Source organism: Trichosurus vulpecula, chromosome 1 (genome assembly GCF_011100635.1).
Source record: "Trichosurus vulpecula isolate mTriVul1 chromosome 1, mTriVul1.pri, whole genome shotgun sequence".
NCBI lineage: Eukaryota > Metazoa > Chordata > Mammalia > Diprotodontia > Phalangeridae > Trichosurus > Trichosurus vulpecula.
Genome location: NC_050573.1, coordinates 269,163,811 through 269,181,579, shown reverse-complemented (window position 1 = coordinate 269,181,579; position 17,769 = coordinate 269,163,811). Strand labels below are relative to the sequence as shown.

The window sequence follows — 17,769 nt, the reverse complement described above, 5'->3', positions numbered from 1 at the left end:
GGTTGATAGAATTATCTGAGGTTCCCTCAGCATTTGGGGTTGGTAACAAAGACCATCTCTGCTGATGGCAACAGTAATTGAGTTCAGTAAGTAGCCAGCCCTGAGGAGCTGCTTGCTTGACCCAACCCAACAGTGGTTTGACCTGGAAGCTAAGAACCTTGAGTCCTATCAGGGAGTAGACCAGCTAACCAAGGTAGGGACTACAAAATCAGCTACACCATATGCAGAAGTAAACTCAATGGACAGGGACTTCAAGAAGGGAGAAGAGAACTCCTGCTCTCAGAAGATATCACCTTGGCCACATGCATTCCCTACATGAGTGATTCAATATCATTAGCCTTCAAGATTGAGTCCAAATTCTCTTTTGAGCTCCAGTCCCACACATCTAGTTATTTATTGGACAACTCAAACAGGATTTCCATAGATAGCTTAAGATCTCAACTGGTCCAAAACTAAACTCATCTCCCCCTTCCCCAAATTTCCCCTCTTCCTAACTTCCCCATTATAGGGAAAAGCACCACCATCCTCCCAGTCCCCCAGGCTCACAACTCAGGGATTGGCTTTTCACTCTCCACCTCCATACCTCTATACCCAACCTCTTGCAAAATCTTCTGTACTCTACTCTATAATATTTCTTGTATATGCTCCCTTTTCTCCTCTGACATTGCCACCACCTGGGGAAGGCCCTCGTTATTGCACACCTACACTATTGCAATAGCCTTCCTCTCCTTGCTGTATCTTCCCACTCCAGTCCATTAAATCCAGTCTATTAAAGTCATCTTTCTAAAAGTACAGGTTAACCATGTCACCCCTCTACACAATAAACTTCAGGATCAAATATAAAAGACCCAATTTGTTTTTTTTTTTCCAAGTCCTTTATGACCTGGATTCTTTCTATCTTTCTATTCCCATTATACCTCAATCCTCTTCCATTTTTTACATTCCAGTGGCACTGGACTCCTTGCTGTTCATAGCACAGGACACTCCATTTCTTGACTACTTGCATTTTTCTTGGCTATCTCTCTGCCTGGAACTCTCTCACACATACTTTCTGGGCTAGTTGAGTTCTTTCAAGTCTCTGCTAAAATCCCACCTTCTACAAGAGGTCTTTTCTGATCCCCCTTAATGCTAATGCCTTCCCTCCTCAATTTATCTTCAGTTATCTTCAATTTATCCTGTTTATATCTTGTTTGCCCATAATTGTTTACATGTTGTTTCCCCTCTTCCATTATATTTTAAGATTCTTGAGGGCAAAGATCATCTTTTACCTTTATTTGTATCTCTGATACTTAGCACAGTGCCTGGAATAAGTAGGTGGTTAATAAATGTTTACTGACTTGATTTGGTTCTTTCCACCTAACATGCGTATAGAGGAAAGTAAAGACATGTTTTGTGGTTAACACATTCATCTAATAGGCCAGTTTTGTTTATTTTGCAAATATTTACCATAGTAATTGGGATTTACATTAAACAGAATATTAATTATAGACTTCATTTTATTCTTGATAAGACATTTAAAATTCTACTGTGCAACTAGTGAAAACTATGGAACATGAGCGTGTCAGCATATACTCTTTGAGAACCATTGGTTTAGGTTAAAAGAACATCAGCTGAATTCACTTTGGAGGGTTCAGAACTTGACAGTTCTTTCACTTCAACTCAGTAAATATATATTAAGCATCTAACTCTTTTAGGCAAGTAACTGTGTTGGTCACAGGGGAGTAGTTTAAAAAGTGACAGTTGCTAGGTATGGTTGTGTATGCCTAAAAGCTCAGCTGGGGAGAAGGCTGAGGCTGGCAGATCTATTGAGGTCGGAATTGTGGGCTTCAGCGACAAAACCAAGCAGGTGTTTGTACCAAATCCAGAACTGACATGGCAAACCCTTTGGGGCGAGGACCACCAGTTTCCCCAAGGGAGGAAACATAGCAGGTCAAATGTCTGGGAACGATCAGCATTGAGATTGGGTCACGAGTGGCTGCTGCACTTCCAACTTGTGTAGGATAGGGAGACCCCATCTAAAAAGGGGGGGAGGGGTAGTCCCTGCATTTAGGTTCAGAGAATTTGGGTTTGAACCTTGCCTCTTGTTTCCTACCTGAGTGACTTTGTTTCTCTGGATCTCAAATATCCTCATCTATAAAATGAAGGGGTTGGATTACATTCACACTAAAGTCCCATTTTTCTTTAAGTCTATGATTTGTAAGTAATCAAGTTATAGCAGAAATATGATTGTACTTGGACTTATAAGAACCTGGTTCCAATCCTACCTCTGTGTAGCTTTGGGAAAATCAAGTTTCCTCTTTGGTCTTTAGTTTCCTAACTTGTAGGAATGAAAGGAGTTCACCAGATGATCTTTAAAATCCCTCCCCACTTTGAATCTGGGGTCCTATGTGCTTTCCCGGTGATTGCACTCTAGCCTAGGAAACTAAGACCAAGACCATAAATATAACCCAAATTAGTATTGAGTAAATGCATAGCTAGATGTGCAGTGGGGCAGCTAGATAGCTCAGTGGATAGAGCACCGGGCCTAGAGTCAGGAAGATCTGAGCTCAAATCCAGAGTCAGACACTTACTAACTGTGTGACCCTGGGCAAGTTACCCTCTCTTTGCTTTGGAGGCAGGTAGATGGCTCAGTGGATAGAGCACTGGGCCTGGAGTAAGAAAGACCTGACTTCAAATCTGGCCTCAGATGCTTGCTAGTTGTGTGACTCTGGGCAAGTCACTTAACCTCTGCTTGTCTTAATCGACTAGAGAAGGAAATGGCAAACTACTCCAGTATCTCTGGCTAGAAAACCCCATGGTATGGTCCACAAGGTCACAAAGAGTCAGACAGGATCCAACAGCAAGTTCACAGGAGAGATTTAAACACTAATGTGACCCATATAAGTAGAGAAACATCTCTCATGGCTGTGAGGATCTCTTCTCCCAAAAATCACCACCATGAAAAAGTTTGATTTTTGTCCATAAGACTGATACAAGAGATGCTCTGACCAGCAGCTGGTGTCCATTAAGCCACCAGTAGGTGGCCTTCACAGGGATTTAGTACCAAGGCCAAAGGATCTCAATGGGTAAGGTGGAGAAATGCAATTGAGGAAAGGAAGTGTGGCTTTATCAATGCAAAAATACTCTGTTTAGAAAGGAAGATTAATGAGAAATGCAAAGCGGGACCCAAGGACCTCTTAAAGTCCACACTAGCAGGGCTGAGAACATAAAACCAACTCCCCAGGCAGGCTCACAATGTGACATGATTTCAGAACAGTGACAGCTTTTCAGCTGGTGTCTTTCTGCATTACCTATACAAATCGTAAAAGGGAAAAGCAATCTCTCCCCCACTGGAGCATGCTTTCTGGTGATCCTGGGCTTGTTTGTGATGTAGCAGCATAACTGAACCAGATAGGGAGCTTCTTTCAAAGCTAGAAGGAGATTTGGGCTTGGATGAGCCTTGTGGGGAAGGATGGGCAGAGTTATGGATTTAGCTGCAGACATGGGAATAGAATCACACTCTTGCCTACTCCTCTTATGCTCGCACCAACCCTTGTACTCCACCACCCCCATCGGCCTCCCTCTCTGTTTCAATCTATTGCATCAATTCATCCCTGAGAGAATCCAGTGGCAAGCAACTTGCACAGCTGGGTATTATAAGACATTCTTCAATGGATTTAAGGTCAAACAGGGAGCAATGTGTGTTCTCTCCGTAGTAAATCTATCCCTCCCCTCCTCCAATCTATTTTAAAGGAAAGACTGACCCGGAGGCAGCACAGTTCAGTGGACAGAGACTAGCATGCAAAGACAGCAGATCTGAACTCTGCTTTCAACCTCACCAGTGGCTGACTTAACCTCCCTTTACTGCTGTCCCGTGTGCAACATAAGAATGCTAATACACTTCTATACTTAGTACTGTGGAGCCCATTCTGCTGAGGCCCTTGAAAAATGGGGTAATATAAATCCTACATGCCAGAGATGATTAGTATTAGTTGTTGGGCACAATCTGTTCTTTTGCTCCAACAACCTGGGTGTGCATTCATTCACAAGGCCACCTGCACAAGTGTGAGTCATTTGATGAGTTACAAAATGGCATTGCTGTGAGTGATTATGTCAAGCCTCAGCAAGGATATAAGTGGGCTGGGTTACCCACTTCAGAACTGTTCCAATTTAGTGCTAGGAGAATTTCCACCTGAAGCAGAGGATCTCCTACAGTAAATGATCAGCTCCACTGATAGGAAACTCACTACCTCACAAGGCTGGCTGCTTTATTTGAATAGCTCAGTGCCTTGAAGACAGTAGAAATTTAATTAATGTTTCCTGGATAACACAGAGTTTGTGGTGGAATAAAAACAACAAAGCATTAGAGCTTGGAACACTTGGGCAGTGCAGTTGAGTGTTGTGTCAACAGACTGAGATTGAATGGGCATTACCCACATTTACTTTATTTCAGGTGCTTCCTCCTGAAGTTTTCATCACAAATTTAACATGCTGAAACAGTCAAATCTCAATTATCTACTAATGGGTCCTCTCTCAATCTTTACTTTCTATCCTATGACACAAGGAATTAGATTATTTCCTCCTACTCTCCACACATCCTCCATTCCAACCAGACTGTCTTTGAATCTCTTCCTGGGATCTTTCTTCTTAGTGCCCTCACCAGTAGCCATCCCCTCATGTCTAGAAAGCACTAACGCATCCCTGTTTATTGAAATCTTTCTTTTCTTTCCAAGTCTAGTGTTGCAGCTACCTCTTTCACGATTTCTTCACTGATCATTTGAAAGCTGTTTCCTCAAATTCTTAATATAATCCATCTGGACCTTATGTATCCTTATGAGCCTTACTTTATATCATACTTACTTATGGAGGTGTCATATCACCATTAGATGGCGAGCTTCTTGAGCCCGGGGGATTTGTCGTTTTCCATCCTTGTATCTCTAGTACATAAATAATATTCCAATGGATGTGAGTTTTCATGAAAGGCAGTGTGGTACAGAGGGGAAGGGCAATGGGTGTGATATCAAGGGACCTGGGTTTAGATCCTATCATTTACTACCTATGTGTTTTCCATTGCTCATTGGGAAATTGTCAGTTTCAATTCTTTTAGCACTAGCAGTGTTCCATGGTTTGCAACCTTACAATACTGGAAGAATAGTGGCAATAAAAAGGTGGCTTTTATATTATTATCTGAAATAAGAGGGAGAAGTTTGGGGTCATTAAAATAACTGTAATTTCCCCAAAACAGTTCAGCTTGCTCTTCTATTCAATTCTGGGCCCAAACAATTGTCCATTTTCTGTGCGTATCCAATATGCATGCACAGCTAGATGGTGTAGTGAATAGAGCACCTAGCCTAGAGTCAGGAATACTCATCTTCAAATCTGGCCTCAGACACTCTATTAGCTGTGTGAATCCAGGAAAGCCACTTAACCCTGTTTTCCTCAGTTTCCTCATTTGTAAAAACTGGAGAAGAAAATAGTAACCCTGTACAGCATCTTTGCCAAGAAAATCCCAAATGGAGCCATGAAGACCTGGACATAACTGAAAATGACTTAACTACAGCAATCCAAAATACATATAAGCACAAAGATGAAATCAGTGGCTAAGACCATTCACCTGCATGCTATAATTTGGACAACAGGCATTTTTCAACACACTTAGTTTTTCTGTGCAGATAATTATGGCAAATCTTTAAAGTTACTATACATGGTAAGTGACTAATAAAGGCTGGTTGAATTGAATGATTAACTAACACACTCATAGGATTAAATATAAAAGTACTTTCTGATATCAGTGTTAAACTTAAGGGTAAGGAGCTTAGAGTCAAAAACAAAGCATACAACTCAACGATGAATCCATAATCATTGTAACCATTAGAACAACTTTTAACAAGTTTTTCCTTCCTTTTCTTTCTTTAACAAGTTTTCTTTCTATATGCAAATATCAGATTCTAAAATTACCCACAGTAGTTCTTCTACTCTTGAATATCATGCATGGATGCTAATATTGCTGGGAGGAAGAGGTTAAGAGAGAGCATGTATTAATCTGTGAATGATTTCCAAAGCCCGAGTTATTTAATTTCCTTTATCGTATATTATACCCACTCAGTTTGAAAATAAACAAATATATTACTTCATTAAGGAAAATAGGGACTTGGAAGAAATTAGTTTGTTACTAGAATTTCAGTAACTAGAATTTCAAGGTAATTTAGGGAGACAGTCATCATAGTTCCAAAGTCTCCTAATCATTACTTTCTTGCCCCGATTCCAGTTAATGACATGTTGACTGTTGCTCCATGCTTCCATGACTTCCTATGAAGGATGGAATTGGAGGCTTCTAATAATGTCCTCCTTGTGGCAAGCAGTCCATGGCATGGCGCAAGCAGTGTAACAGTAGATTACAATGCCAGGTTTCATGTCTCAGTGGATAAAATTGTACTGAGACCGGCAGAAATTCTTTCTGAATGATAGATTGACCTTGAATTATCTTTTAACTTGTGAGGGATTATCCTGTCAGCTGACAGAGAACCAAGTCAGGCACTTAAAGCTTTATGGCTCCTGATAAGTAAGACTGTGGAAGGATGAAACTTCAGGACTCCCAGGTGCTCCCAGCTAAGTGTCCATACATACACCTGCGGGCTAAAGAACTATTCAGTCTGCTTGGAGGGCAGCAGAAATTAACCTAAAGTCACAGGATCTTTCCCTGAAGGCCTGAAAGGGCTGCCTGAGAAGATGGCACACTGCCTTCTCTCTGGGGACTAGGCCACCCCAACATCACCATATTCTGCTCTAAGGGAAAACAAGTTTGTCTTGGAAGGAATTCAAAGAAGGATGCAAAGGAAACCGGCTTTCTCTCCCTTTCTCCCTTCTCCAGTCTGCTGAAAGATTCATTTCTAACACTGTTTTTGGTCTAAATAGAAGCTGACCTACAAAGGCCAGGTGACTAGGTGCCTCAGGACTCTGCATTGAGAGAACTGTCTCTCAGAATGACTAACAGAGTCTTCACTGTTGCAAAAGTGCCTAATGGGCAAAATGGAACTTGCTGTTGGAGTAAGCATTCACTTTCTTAAATTATGACATTATAAGCTGATTGTATTAGTAGATGAGAACCCAGAAAATGTTTGCTTGAAGGCATAAATTGACATTCCGGCTGAGGAGCAGATATAGTGGAAACCAGATCCACTTATGTACTGTGAAATGCAGATAGAGACACTTCCTTAGAGCTTCATTTCTCAAGTCCAGGATTTATCCTTCCTTGTACTCCCAATCTTTCTCCCAGCAATATAAATATCCTTTGTCACCTCATTTAAGCTCAGTAACTTTATCTCTGAACCTCTTAGCTATTAGCTGGTGAAGGCCAAAGGTACATCCTGCATTAATGATCACATGAGGGAAATGCCAGCACTTATCACCTCATAGGCTGCTATTGAGGTATTTAAAGATTCCGACTTTGCTTTTCTTGTGTCTCATGAAAAACCATCTTCTCATCTAAACTATTTTCCCCATTGTTTCACTTTGTGGAGGGAGTATGTCTCTATGTATTTCAATGAAGACTCACTATAAGAAAGCATTGAAGTCTGTGAAATCCCATATATTAATGATTTTTAGAAAATATTAATCCCTGGATAGCAGATGCAAATCTGGTAACAGAAATACCCCTGGGGAGTGTATACAAAATCATTCACCAGTCTTGTCTGGAAGTTGGAATCTTAGTACTTTAGGAAAAATGGTTTAACAAACTCCAAAATTCTTTGGTATGACAGGGAATATGACTATGTCCAATATCCCTCACTCACTCTTTACAGGTGACAGTGCATTAACTTATCTTCAAGGATTCTCAAATTCACTTCAGATAGGGGAGCCAAACTCCAGGCAGTGGGAAATATGTCTAGTCCTGGCACATGGCTCTATTTACTTGTCAAAGGAATCTAGCCGCTGTGGTATTTTTTTTCTCCCTTCTAAATAAAAATGATAATGAACATATGTGAGAAAGTAAAAGGAACATGCTCAGTGTAACACTAGATTTCATGGGTACCTCATCATTCCTCATCTGCTTATGATGGGATTTTGAACTCTGCTCTTTGAAGAAATCTAGAAACATGCTTTGAGTGTGTGTTTGAAGAACCTGGGTACTACACTCAGCTGTTATTCTCTGTTCACATTATAAAACAAAGAAACCAAAAAACAAACAAACAACTACAGCCTTGTCTTGGAGGAAGAATGTGTATTCAGTATTTTCATGGCTTGAAGAACACCCTACACTGCAAAGTTGTCACATTTTAAAAAAAAAGATTTTGTAAGCTATTTGGCCAAGAACACATGAGTAACCTGGCTATTGTTAATGAGAAAAATTAAATGTGTTGTGTGTAATGCCCTTTATTTATCAGGGATTTCCTTGTATTAACAACAGTATCAGAGTCTCATGTGAGTTCTCTTCTGTGCTTTCATGTCTTAAATTCAATAATTATAATTTTTTACTTCGTTAAGAAGCATTTCAGCCCCTTGTCATGTAAAGACAATTTAAAGTTTACTTTGAGGAATGGACATTAAGAGCTCTTCCCAGCCACCCCACTCCAACCCCTATTGTATTTTTAATCTTACAGGGCCAAGGATTTTCTTCTCCTCTTCTCTTTAGATATACTCTACCTTGAAAATCTCATTCTCTCCCATGGCTTCAACGATCATATCTAATTAGATGACTCCCAAATCTGTAACCTTAGCCCAGACATTTCTCCTGAGCCCCAACCACCTACAGAACAGTTCAATCTGTTGACACACTGGCATCTCTAACTCATATTTAAAACTGAGATTACTGTTTCTTCTTTAAACCCCAGATCTCCTGACTTTATTGTCCTTATTAGTATTCAATCCAGTCTTCTTAGTTTTTTTCTTTGATCATTCCCTCTCTTTCATCTTGATTATTTGGTAAGTTACCTACTAAGTCTTGTTAATTCTGCCTTGACCACACCTCTTATACATCCGTCTCTCTACTTGCTTAAAACAAGGCCTTTTTAGCATTCACTTGGATTATATAACTTTTTAACAGGTTTCCACCTCCACTCTCTCTCCCTCCAACCCATGCTTCACGCACTGTCTGATTGATCTTCCCTGAGCATAGATCTGGTCATATCACTCATCTCAAAAATCTGTCAAAGGTTGTTTTATTTTGCTTGTTAAATAAAGTGAAAAGTCTCTGTTTATTTTATTCAGGACCATCTAAGCTCACCCTAACTGACAAGCTTTCTTTCATACCACTCTCTTTCCACAAAACCTGTGCCCCTTCTAATATGGACTACGTTTAATCCATTTTTTACACCTACACATTTCCACCTCTGTGTTTTTGCTTATTACCATTCACTGTGTTTGGAATGTTTTCCATGTGACTTTCTACCTCTTAAATGCTTGACTATTCTTTAAATAAACTTCTTCCAGGAAGGCTGGGCTTTGCTACTCACTCACTACCTATGTGAATTTGGTCAAATCACCTCACTTCTCAGGGCTCTCACCCATAAAATAAGATGGTTGAACATGACCTCTGGGGCATCCTTTCCTGCCCTAAATCCTTGACCTTCCTCTGATTCTGCTGGTTAGTAAGAGCGATCTCCCTTTGGATTTCATATAGTGCTTTCCTTGAATCTCCCTTATTAACTTATTACATAATTTTGTACTACAATTATCTATTTGAGATATTCCCTAATAAACTATGAACCCCAGGAAGTAAGATACAAAGTTTTGTAAACCTGATGTGTTGGGTTTAGGAATACCAGACCTTGTATTCACATTCAAATTTTATCTCTGAGATCCCAATTAAATCTTATCTTCTGTGTTGGAGGACCATAGACTTTAGAATTGAAAGAGATTGTATCTAGGGCAGGGTATTAAAGGCTTTGCTCAAGATGCCAAAAGGCTAATGGGGAGGGAGTTTCAAAGACCAACATCTTCATGCTTCAGGAGCCTGTGTTACATGGCTCTGACTAGATCCCTCACATAGCCCCAGGACTTGGTATCCAGGATCCTATTCCCTTGGCACGTTCCTCCCAGAAATTGCCTTCCTTCTCAACTCCTGTAGGGATATGGCTAAGATCCTCCGAAGTATAAGCTGCCTCACTTCTTGGAGGAACTGTAGTCATGATTGGCCTGTCTTAGGTGCAGCAATACCTCTCCCACAACCATTTTGGTTCCAGGAGGAAAATTTCCTATTGAAGCTCTAAGTTTAAATGACCTCACAGGCCACTTTGTCCAAGCTCTTACTTTACAGATGAGGAAAGTGAGATTTAAAAAGGTTAAGTGACCTGCTCCAAATCACACAAGGAAGTAAATAATGATCAGGATTTGAAGCTTTTTCCATTAATTCCAAAGTACAGCACCCTTGGAATTATATTGTGAAGAATCTACAAATCCCAGAGAATCTTGTAAAAGTCACAAGTCTTTTTTGCCTGTAATCTAGAACTTGATTGAGTTATTAACTTTATTACTTACAGTTCAAATCCACACTTCTCAGGAAAGTAATACCACTGAGAGGCATTTAAACAATTTTCTATACTCTCCTCCTGTCATTTCCCCAGCCCAGCTCAAGTGCACCCTGTTAAGGAGAATTATCAACTTAAAAAATAAACATAGATTTTAAACAAAGATTGATTGAAATAGAAATGAATTTTGCCATTGAAAATCCTTCCAAGGCTACTAACAAAAGTTACTTGTATAGGTATCAGGGATACGAGCTTCAAGTATTAGCTGAGTTTTTATTTGAAATTAGAATGCTAATGCAGAAGAACCTCTAAATGCAAGACTAATGGCTGTGTTAGGGTGTATTAATGAATCTGATAGAGGACTAAGCATCATAAAGCTTCTGACATTTTTTACTTTCCACATCTACTTCAAAATCCAGCAAACATCTGAATTACAGGTAATTCATGCCCATGAGGACCTAATGCTTCCCAAGCTCAGTGCTACTTGAGGGTTTCAGTCTGTTACTTGCACAGACTTCTCATTTCTCTCACTTGTCCCCATTACCACTGTAATGATGGTTTAAATCTTAGCCCCTGAGGGTTCCAAATGACTCCCCCAATCTCCATAACCACATGATCTTAGAAATTCATGAACCAAGATAAAGAAGAAAATATCTACCCTTCTTGAAATAGTTCCAACACTAAACACTGACCCCTGAACACTGCCTATAGCAAAGAATACACACCACAGGGGACAAGGTAGGTCATATCTCCACTAATAATACCTTACTGAAGCACCTATTTCCTCTGAGTACAGCTAAGCCTTTGCAATCTATTTGGCTATGTGCTTCTATGACCTCAGCCTTTTGTGCTCCAGGGAGTTTGAGACAGCTAGATAGAGATTTAGGCCATTCAGATTATGAAATGTCTCTTTATTTGTTATCTGGTGAATTTAGGAAGTGCCTCATGAAATTAATGGGTAAAGTCCAGGACTTGTGAATATTTTGGGAGATTATTTTCAGCGTTTCACCCTTTTCTCTGATTCTGGCTAGTTTTCCAAATAATGATAGGCCTAAGTATGTATCAGTGCATACATTATGGGTGTTAAGTGTGTGTGGTGTGTGTGTGTGTGTGTGTGTGTGTATGCGTATGTGTATGCAACATGGATGTACTTTTCATTCTGTGTAAGTTTCTAAAAAAACATCAATAAATCAATTAAATATTTAATATGTTTACCTAGGATATTTGACCAAAAACAAAAATATAAAGCATATAGGACTTTTGGGTATTAAGCAAACAACATTGCAAAATGTTTTCTTTATGTACTTTTTGCATTGAAGCTACTTAATAGAGGGTCTACAGACTCAAATGCAGACTATACTAAAGATCCTGTGCACCTACAGGAAGCACAGGGCCCTCAGTCAAGTTAGGAAGAGAGGGCAAAGGCAAGAAAGACAGGACTGCTTTGAATTCTGAGACCCCCAAGCTCATGTCAGTCATAAGATTTAGGAACTTAAGGGATCATTTGTTCTGACCGGAGGCAGAGAGGGGTAAAATCACTTGTCCAGTATCATAAGGTTAAAATCATAATTGTAATTATTTTTGAGGTGAGATTCTGAACCTTTATATTCAATTGTGAAGGAAGTCTCTGCTATGGAAACTCCCTTCTTTCATACAGCTTGGCTATGATTCACTTGGCTATGATTTAGAGTCTTAGGGAATTACTTGGAGCATTGAAAAGTAGATTAACATATCTATGCTTACTGAGCTGGTATGTGTCAGAGGAAGGCTTTGAACTTAGGTCTTCTTATCTCCAAACCTGGCCTTCTAACCATCATACCACCCTGCCTCTCAATAATCATGATAGTAGTCATTGTTGTTTTAGTCCAGACCTGTCATATGATCAGTTTAGGGAACCATCCACAAAGGGATCCTGCACCCCACCTCCCCAGCTCCACACCCTAAACCCCTGCCACAGATAAAGATCTCAACTCATGACAAAATAGTCTTCAAGAGACTTACTTTGGGGTACTGTCAGCCTAAGTGACTTGTCCACCTTTTATGGGAGTACTTTTAAGCTATTATCTTAAAATTTTAAAATGAACTAAGACTTTTGGGACATGCTGCACATGGCCATACAGCCTAAACCTATTATGCTAAAATAACACACATCTCATACAATAAAGAGAGGCAGAATAGTGTAGTTCTAAAGGACCAGACTGACTTGCAAGCAGTGACACCTCTAGATTCTCTGATGGGATCTAGAAGGCCCTCCTCACCTAGGACTTTATACCTGAGGCATAAAAAACCCTAGATTGTGAGCTCCTTGAGGGCAGGGTCTGTCTTTTGCTTTTTTGTTTGTTTGTTTGTTTGTTTCATATCCCCAGGACTTAGCATAGTGCCTGGCACATAATAACTTCTTAATAAATACTTACTGACTGACTATACGGAGTTAGTACCTCAGATATTCAGCAAAATTCCTATTGCTCTGAATTATTACCATGAAGAATGCAAAAGCAGATGCTTGTGTGGAGACAAGTCAGGTCCATTTGAATAGGTAATTATATCCTTTTAAATCTTTTATCCTAAGCAAAATTATTTTTATTGAATTTTATGGCACAAGGGTATTTCATTGTATTCTAATCCCAAGTTTGAAATCACTGAACCGGACTGAGCTAGGCTTAGTCCAGCACATCATGGTAACTCAGATAGCACTTTCTCAGAGGTAAAATTTGAACCCAGCTCCAAGCCTGCCTTCTACCCAATGTCATGCTGCTTCTCAATCCTCATTTTTATCATTGGCATTAGCATTTACATAGGTCTGTAAAGTTTGCAAAAGTCTACATTATCTCATTTGATTTTCTAAGAAGTAGGTGCTATTATCACTTCTTACCTCTGAGAAAACTGAGGCTGGAGAGGTCAAGTCACTTGCCCAAGACCACATATGGGGGACTAGTATTCTAATCCAAGTCCCATGATTCCAAATCCAACACTCATCCTATCTGCTGCAGTATGTCACTACTCATTTTCTTTTGGCAAATCTCCCTGACAAATTAGAATTCTTCTAATCTGTTTCTGATTTTCTGGGAAAGATGCTTCATATCTATAAATGAAATGGCAGTTTCTGAGAAAGTAGAAAGCAGTGTGTTCAATTTCATTATGATTATTCCTTAAAATGGACTGTGTGAATAGAACATCACCATCCAACTACATTAAAGATGACTATTCCAGCATCCTAGGTACATAAATGCTCCCCTTAAGTGCCTGACTTTCTGAGAAGGAATGAGGCACAGAGAAGAAAGATCATTAATAAATGCTAGTTATAATCAGTTCCAGATCGGCACTGACAAGATCCCTGTGAAAGAATTACTGTTCAAAGAAACATCTGCTCACAAGTGTGCTTGTATGTTTCTCCACCCAATCCTACTATCTTTTTTGACAAAATCTCACATGTAGCCATCAAGAAACTTTGTCCATTAATTATGTTAAAAGTCACCATTCTCTTAAATATCTGTGAATATTGCATGCAAACACATATATGCACATGCTCTACAAAGGATAAGTATGTCATTATCAGTTGAAAGAATTGGTTGCTATAATATAATTAATCAGACCACTCATTCTTTCTAGTTTAGGGTGTCCCAAGAATGACATCATCATCACCACTGGCATTTTAGACAGCTTTAAGATTTACAAAGCATTTAATTTTTAAAACAGCTCATAACACAGCCATTTTTCATTATACTCAATTTGAAGATGAAGAAAACTGAGGCTTACCATAAGTGCCTTGTCCAAAGTTACCAAGGCACTATATGTCAAATGTAGGATTTGAACACAGGTCTCACTGACTGCAAGTCAGTCTAGTCCTCTTTATTGTATGAGATGTGTGTTATTTTAGCATAATAGGTTTAGGCTGTATGGCCATGTGCAGCATATCCCAAAAGTCTTAGTTCATTTTAAAATTTTAAGATAATAGCTTAAAATCAATTATTAAGAAAGCATTTATTAAGTGCCTACTATGTGCCAGCATATACTAAGCAATGGAGATACAAAAGAAGCAAAAGACAGTCCCTCCCTTAAAGGAACTTACAATAAAATAGGCAACACAATGTGCATACAAAGTGAGTTATATATAGGATAAATAGGAAAGAAAATGAACATAGGGAAGGCACTAAACTTAAGAAGTATTGAGGAAATTTTCCTATAAAAGAAAGGATTTTAGTTGGATTTGGGTGGAGTTAAGTAAAGAGAACATTCCAGGCCTTGGGGATAGCCAGAGCAAATGCCAAGAGCCAAGGGATGGAGTATCTTGTTCATGAAACAGTTGGGAAGCCGGTGATGCTGGATCAAAGAACGTGTGGCAGATTATAAGTATAAGAAAACTGGAAATGAAGAAAGGGACTAGATTATACAGGGTTTTGAATGCCAAACAGAGCGTTTTGTGTTTGCTCCTGGAGGCAATAGGGAGTCATTGGATTTTATCTAGAAGAGAAGTGAAATGGTTGGACCTGTGCTTTAGGAAGATTGTTTTGTCAGCTGAATAAAGGATGAATCGAAGTGGGGAGAGACTTGAGGCAGGCAGACCCACCAGAAGGCTATTTCCATAGTCTGGACATGACTACAGTAGAGTGGTAGTAGTTTCAGAGGACAGAAAGAGACATATTTAAAAGATATTGCAGAGCTGTTAGTCTTGACAACAGAGCGTATATGAGGTAGAGGAGGGGGGAAGATAATGAAAAATTGAAGGTAACTCCTAAGTTGTGAGCCCGAGGGACTTGCAGGATAGTGTTGTCCTCTATAGTAATAAGAAAGGTGCAGGGGAATGGTTTGGGGGGGAATTGATGAGTTAGTTCTGTTTTGGACATGCTTAGTTTGAGAAGTTTACTGAATATCCAGTTTGAGATGTTTGAAAGACAGTTGGAGATTTGAGATTAGAGGTCAGCCTAGGGTTTGGGCAGAACAGGTAGATTCAAGAATCATCAGTATAGAGATGCTAATTAAATCCATGGTTGATGATGAGATCACCAAGTAAAGTAGTATACAGTAAGAAGAGAAGAGAGCCCAGGGAAGAATCCTGACAGACTGTTAGAGGGTGTGATTTAGATGAGGATCCGGCAAACCAGACTGAAAAGGAACAGTCAAAGACAACCAGGACTGAGTGGTGACCTAAAAACAGAGGAGAGAGTGTCAAAGAGTAGGGGGTGATCAATACTATCAAAGGCTACAGAGAGATCAAGGGGAATAAAGACTGAGAAAAGGCCAGTGGATTTGGCAAATAAGAGATCATTGAAAACTTTGAAGAGGGCAGTTTCAGTGGAATAGTAAGATTGGAAGCTAGATTGTAAGGGGCTAAAAAGAAAGTGGCGGGGGGGGGGGGGGGGGGGGAGAAAGTGGAGAAACCTATTGTAGACAGTCTTCTGTAGGAATTTAAATCTAAAAGGCAGAAGAGACAATAGGACAATAATTAGAGGAGATAGAAAGGTCAAGTGAGGGTTTTTTCAGCTTAGGGAGATGTGGGCATTTTTATAGATGGTAGGGAACGAGCCAGTAGATGGGGAGAGACTGAAAATAAGTAATAGAATGGGGATGGCAGTCGGGAAATATGTTGGAGGAGACAGGATGGAATGAAATTATTTGTGCAGGTAGAAGGGTTATCTTTCATAAGGAGTAAGGCTACTTTTCCATGTGAGACAGAGGTGAAGGAAGAGATAGTGGCAGAAGGCATCTGAGCAATAGGAGATGAAAAAGAGGGGAAAAGAGAGAACTCGTATCAAATGGCTTCAATTTTTCTGTAAAATATTAGGCAAGGTTCTCAGCTGAGCAGGTAACGGCAGGGGAGCTACTGGAGGTTTGAGAAGGGATGGAAAGATCTGGAAGAGTCACTGTGGTGAATGCGAAAGTGAGGTGATAACAGATATATAATTGAATTGCCTAGCAGCAGTGATGATCAAGTTGAGATTGTGTAATAAATTTGTAGTGGACCCAGTCAGAATGGATGGCTTTCTCCACCTTTGTTTAACAGCACATGTGTAGGAGCAAAGGTGGCAAATGGTGGGAGTGATCCAAGGCTTGTCAGGGTGTAATGGATTATATGATAAGAGAGTTAAGGATTTAAGAGAGGAAGGAAGTATGGAGTTGAATTGGTTTCCAAAGGGTCAAGATGTGGGAAAGAGGAGAGAATGGATAATGCAGAGGAGATGGCCTAGGAGAGAATTAAGGAGTCAAGGGACTGGAGGTTACCATGCAGGTGAAGAGGAGGGTTTTGTAAGGGAAGGCAGTGGGAAAGGTGAAAAGCTAATAGGCCATGGTTGGATAAGAGGATTTTGGAATTCTTGAACATGGAGGTGACACATTTCTGGGCAATGGCAAGATCAAGAGCATGACCATCTTTATGTGTCATTGAGGTAGGAGGTAGGAAGAGGTCATAGGAAGTCATTAGTTTGAGGAACTGAGTGATTAGGGAGTTCAAGGGAGAGCCACTATGTGCTTTAAAGTCTCCTGTTATGAGGTCAAGAGTTGGGAAAGAGATAAAGACTGTGAGCCATGCATGAATTCATTGAGGAAGGAAGGGAAGTGACCTGGAGGTCTGTAAATAGCAGCTACCAGGATTTTGATTGAGTGATAGATATGAACAGCATGAAAGTGAAAGGAAGAGATGTTACTGAGTGATGGAGGTAGGGGGGAAACTGGAAGTGGCAATGAAGAACTAGAAGTATTCCAACTTTCCCACCTTGACCAGTTAGCTGAGGAGAATTAGTGAAGGGGCATCCAGTACTAGAAAGAGTACTGGAGAGAGCCAGGGAGGCTGTGTCATCAGTGAAGGATCAGGTTTCAACAGTAGCTAGTAGATGGAAGAAGTGGGACAGAAAAAGATTAAGGATGAAGGGTAGTTTGTTGCCTGTGTAACCGGAATTCCAGAGGATGCAGTTGTCTGGTTGATATTGTGAGTTGAGGGAGGTGAGGAGGATGGTAAAAAAGAATTGTTTGATGGGGGATTGGGAATAGAATCTGGAGGGTGAGCTATAGGGCTTCAGAATCATTGGGATGTCAAGGGTGTGACCAGGTATGAGAATGTTCATCATTGAGAAGGGACTGCCATTCAACATTGAGTAGAAGCTGCTGCTCTTCCCAATGGAGATTGGAAAATGGGCTGGAGGTAAGTGCAGCATGAGATGGTAGGAGAATACTCAGATGATCATATGGGAGGCTTTGCTTCACTAATTCCTTCTGAAGAGTAGAAATTAGGCAGAAAAAGGGCACAGCAGGAAATTGAACCTGCATGGAAGAAGAAAGAAGTGCTGTTACCCACCAACCTTCCTCTTCTTTTTCCATCAAAGGAAAGGTG

At 40.1% G+C, this 17,769-nt stretch overlaps 1 protein-coding gene and 1 pseudogene across 1 annotated transcript in view; both read right to left on the bottom strand.

The window, feature by feature from the left end:
* The window catches only part of XKR4 (XK related 4), a 477,727-nt gene that overhangs the window by 403,832 nt on the left and 56,126 nt on the right, over window positions 1–17,769 (bottom strand). The gene's annotated exons all lie outside the window — the stretch shown is intronic.
* LOC118855715 overlaps window positions 1–17,769 on the bottom strand; it is a 147,891-nt pseudogene that overhangs the window by 128,951 nt on the left and 1,171 nt on the right.